A 5000-nucleotide genomic window follows, 5' to 3' on the forward strand; every position below is an offset into this window, starting at 1 on the left:
ATTTTTACTCAGAGTATGAAGATCGGCCGGCGGTTTTGAACTACGCGCTGCATCGGCTGTGGTTATCCATTTATAGGAGTGCATGTATGGCTGGTTAGAGGACGTCGGGGTCTACAATTCGGCATAAGTACCCCGGCTGTGCGTTGTGTTTTGGCGGAGATATGGAGCGCGCAAAACGGCTACAGTGACCTATTTTGACCACGTCGTGCATCGGCTGTGAGTGTCCGATTGTGGATCTAACTCCATAGGTCTTTAGAAGTCGACGTGGTCTACTATTCGGCGTAGGGGACGAGTCTGTGCGATGTGTATTCGCGGAGCTATGCACCGCGCAAACCGGCGATTTGGTTTAAGGAGACAGAGTATTGGCGCTCGTCTTTCGCTGTGATTTTGTCAGAGTACGAAGATCGGCCGACGCTTTTGAACTACTTGCTGCATCGGCTGTGGTTATCCGTTTATAGGAGTGCATGGATGGCTGGTTAGAGGACTTCAAGGTCTACAATTCGGCGTAAGTACCCCGGCTGTGCGTTGTGTTTTGGCGGAGATATTGAGCGCGCAATATGGCTACAGTGACCTATTTTGACCACGTCGTGCATCGGCTGTGAGTGTCCGATTGTGGATCTAACTCCATAGGTCTTTAGAAGTCGACGTGGTCTACTATTCGGCGTAGGGGACGAGTCTTTGCGTTGTGTATTCGCGGAGATATGGACCGCGCAAACCGGGAATTTGGTTCAAGGAAACAGAGTATTGGCGCTCGTCTTTCGCTGTGAGACGAATATCGCCAACGCTTTTGAAATACGTGCTGCATCGGCTGTGGGTGTCCGTTTATTCATTTGTCGGTGTCAGTTTATTGGTTATGTCGGTGTCAGTTTATTGGTCTGCCTTATGGGTTGTGAGAGTACGTCTGGGTCGACATTTCGGTATTATTATCCCCGCTGTGCGTTCCATTTCCGGGTTTATGGACCGCGCAATGTGGCCCCTGCGACCTATTCTGACCACATCGTGCCTCGGCTGTGGGTCTCGCATCCAGGATCCACTCGGATAGTTTTGTAGAGGTTGATGTGGTCTACAATTGGGTATAAGTGTCCCGGCTGTGCGTTGTGTATTCGCGGAGCTATGCACCTCGCAAACCGGCGATTTTGTTCAAGGAAACAGAGTATTGGCGCTCGGCTACTGTGACCGGCTTTGCGTACATCGTGCCCCGGCTGTGGGTCTCGGATCCAGGATCCACTCGGATAGGTTTGTAGAGGTGGATGTGGTCTACGATCGGGTATAAGTGTCCCGGCTGTGCGTTGTGTTTTCGCGGAGATATGGACCTCGCAGACCGGCGATATTGTCGCTCGTCTTTCGCTGTGATTTTGTCAGAGTACGAAGATCGGCCGACGCTTTTGAACTACTTGCTGCATCGGCTGTGGTTATCCGTTTATAGGAGTGCATGGATGGCTGGTTAGAGGACGTCAAGGTCTACAATTCGGCGTAAGTACCCCGACTGTGCGTTGTGTTTTGGCGGAGATATTGAGCGCGCAATATGGCTACAGTGACCTATTTTGACCACGTCGTGCATCGGCTGTGAATGCCCGATCCTGGATCCTCCTCCACAGGTCTTTAGAAGTGGACGTGGTCTACTATTCGGCGTAGGGGACGAGTCTGTGCGTTGTGTATTCGCGGGGATATGCACCGCGCAAACCGGCGATTTGGTTTAAGGAGACAGAGTATTGGCGCTCGTCTTTCGCTGTGATTTTGTCAGAGTACGAAGATCGGCCGGCGCTTTTGAACTACTTGCTGCATCGGCTGTGGGTATCCGTTTATTGTTCTGCATGTATGGGTGGTTAGAGGAGGTCGGGGTCTACAATAGGGTATAAGTGTCCCGGCTGTGCGTGGTGTTTTGGCGGAGAGATGGAGCGCGCAAAACGGCAACTGCGACCTACTTTGACCGCGTGGTGCCTCGGCTGTGGGTCTCGGATCCAGGATCCACTCGGATAGGTTTGTAGAGGTGGACGTGGTCTACGATTGGGTATAAGTGTCCCGGCTGTGCGTGGTGTTTTCGCGGAGATATCCACCTCGCAAAACGGCGCTTCCGTTTAAGGAAACAGAGTTTTGGCGCTCGTCTTTCGCAGCGCAGCCCAGTAACGTCCCCTACCTTAAGAGAGTCCTCGTTACTCCCGCCGTTTACCCGCGCGATATGGATCCTGGTTCTGGATCTCGCATCCAGGATCCACTCGGATAGGTTTGTAGAGGTAGACGTATTATACAATTAGGTATGAGTATCCCGGCTGTGCGTTGTGTATTCGCGGAGATATCCATCTCGCAAAACGATATAAAAACGGCTGTGATTTTGTCAGAGTATGAAGATCGCCCGGCGCTTTTTGTCAGAGTATGAAGATCGGCCGGCGCTTTTCAAATACGTGCTGCCTCGGCTGTGGGTATCCGTTTATTATTATGCTTATATGGGTGGTTAGAGGACGTCGGGACCGTGGATTCGGTATAAGAATCCCCGCTGTGCGTTCCATTTCCGGGTAGATATGGACCGCGCAATATGGCCCCTGCGACCTACTTTGACTACATCGTGCCTCGGTTGTGGACCTCGCATCCATGATCCACTCGGATAGATTTGTAGAGGGGGACTTGGACTACAGTTAGATATAAGTGTCCCGGCTGTGCGTTGTGTATTCGCGGGGATATGGACCTCGCAAAACGGGTATTTCGTTTAAGTCTTTCGCTGTGATTTTGTCAGAGTATGAAGATCGGTCGGCTGTTTTCAAACACGCGCTGCCTCGGCTGTGGTTATCCGTTTATTATTCAGCTTACATAGTTGGTTAGAGGACGTCGGGGCCGTGTATTCAGTATAGGAATCCCCGCTGTGCGTTCTATTTCCGGGTAGATATGGCGCGCGTAATATGGTCCCTGCGACCTACTTTGACTACACCGTGCCTCGGCTGTGGACCTCGCATCCAGGATCCACTCCGATAGTTTTGTAGAGGGGGACGTGGACTACAACTGGGTATAAGTGTCCCGGCTGTGCGTTGTGTATTCGCGGGGATATGGACCTCGCAAAACGGGTATTTCGTTTAAGTCTTTCGCTGTGATTTTGTCAGAGTATGAAGATCGGTCGGCGGTTTTCAAATACGCGCTGTATCGGCTGTGTGTATCCGTTTATAGGAGTGTCTAGATGGGTGGTTAGAGGACTTCCAGCTTGACAACTGGGCATGAGTATCCCCGCTGTGCGTTCTATTTCCGGGTAGATATGGCGCGCGTAATATGGTCCCTGCGACCTACTTTGACCGCGTCGTGCCTCGGCTGTGAGTGTCCGATTGTGGATCACCCTCCACATGTCTTTAGAGGTTGACGGTGGCTACAGGTCGGCATAGGTGTCCCGGCTGTGCGTTGTGTATTCGCGGGGATATGGACCGCGCAAGACGGCGATTTGGTTTAAGGAAACAGAGTATTGGCGCTATCGCTGTGATTTTGTCAGAGTATGAAGATCGGTCGGCGGTTTTCAAATACGTGCTGCCTCGGCTGTGGATACCCGTTTATTATTCTGCTTATATGGGTAGTTAGAGGACGTCGCGACCGTGTATTCAAAATAAGAATCCCCGCTGTGCGTTCCATTTCCGGGTAGATATGGCGCGCGTAATAGGGCCCCTGCGACCTACTTTGACCGCGTGGTGCCTCGGCTGTGGACCTCGCATCCAGGATCCACTCGGATAGGTTTGTAGAAGTGGACTTGGACTACAATTAGATATGAGGTTCCCGGCTGTGCGTTGTGTTTTCGCGGAGATATGGACCGCGCAAAACGGGTATTTGGTTTAAGGATTTTTCGCTGTGATTTTGTCAGAGTATGAAGATCGATCGGCGGTTTTCAAACACGCGCTGCATCGGCTGTGTGTATCCGTTTATTATTCATCTTATATGGGTGGTTAGAGGACTTCCAGCTCGACAACTGGGCATGAGTATCCCCGCTGTGCGTTCTATTTCCGGGTAGATATGGCGCGCGTAATATGGTCCCTGCGACCTACTTTGACCGACTCGTGCCTCGGCTGTGGAGGTCGCATCCAGGATCCACTCTGATGTGTTTGTAGAGGGGGACTTGGACTACAATTAGATATGAGTGTCCCGGCTGTGCGTTGTGTTTTCGCGGAGATATGGACCGCGCAAAACGGGTATTTCGTTTAAGGACATAGAGTTTTTCGCTCGGGTTTTAAAGCCGTGATAGGGGCGAAGCGCTGAAGGTTCCAGCGCTTCTGTACTTCGCCTATTACGGCTGTGACCCATTTTGGTAGGGGGTAACCAAGCCACCTTGCACACAATGATAGGAACAGACTACCCAGTGTATACTAGGGGATAGGAGCGAAGCGCTGAAGGGTCCAGCGCTTCTGGCGGTTCCCCTATGCTACAGCCGTAGTAGGGGATATGAGCGAAGCGCTGAAGGGTCCAGCGCTTCTGGCGGTTCCCCTATGTTACAGCCGTAGTAGGGACGAAGCGCTGAAGGGTCCAGCGCTTCTGGCGGTTCCCCTATGCTACAGCCGTAGTAGGGGATATGAGCGAAGCGCTGAAGGGTCCAGCGCTTCTGGCGGTCCCCCTATGCTACAGCCGTAGTAGGGGATATGAGCGAAGCGCTGAAGGGTCCAGCGCTTCTGGCGGTTCCCCTATGTTACAGCCGTAGTAGGGACGAAGCGCTGAAGGGTCCAGCGCTTCTGGCGGTTCCCCTATGCTACAGCCGTAGTAGGGGATATGAGCGAAGCGCTGAAGGGTCCAGCGCTTCTGGCGGTCCCCCTATGCTACAGCCGTAGTAGGGGATATGAGCGAAGCGCTGAAGGGTCCAGCGCTTCTGGCGGTCCCCCTATGCTACAGCCGTAGTAGGGGATATGAGCGAAGCGCTGAAGGGTCCAGCGCTTCTGGCGGTTCCCCTATGCTACAGCCGTAGTAGGGGATATGAGCGAAGCGCTGAAGGGTCCAGCGCTTCTGGCGGTCCCCCTATGCTACAGCCGTAGTAGGGGATAGGA

Source organism: Anarhichas minor, unplaced genomic scaffold, assembly GCF_050575085.1.
Source record: "Anarhichas minor isolate MPS153535 unplaced genomic scaffold, ASM5057508v1 ptg000104l, whole genome shotgun sequence".
Taxonomy (NCBI): Eukaryota; Metazoa; Chordata; class Actinopteri; order Perciformes; family Anarhichadidae; genus Anarhichas; species Anarhichas minor.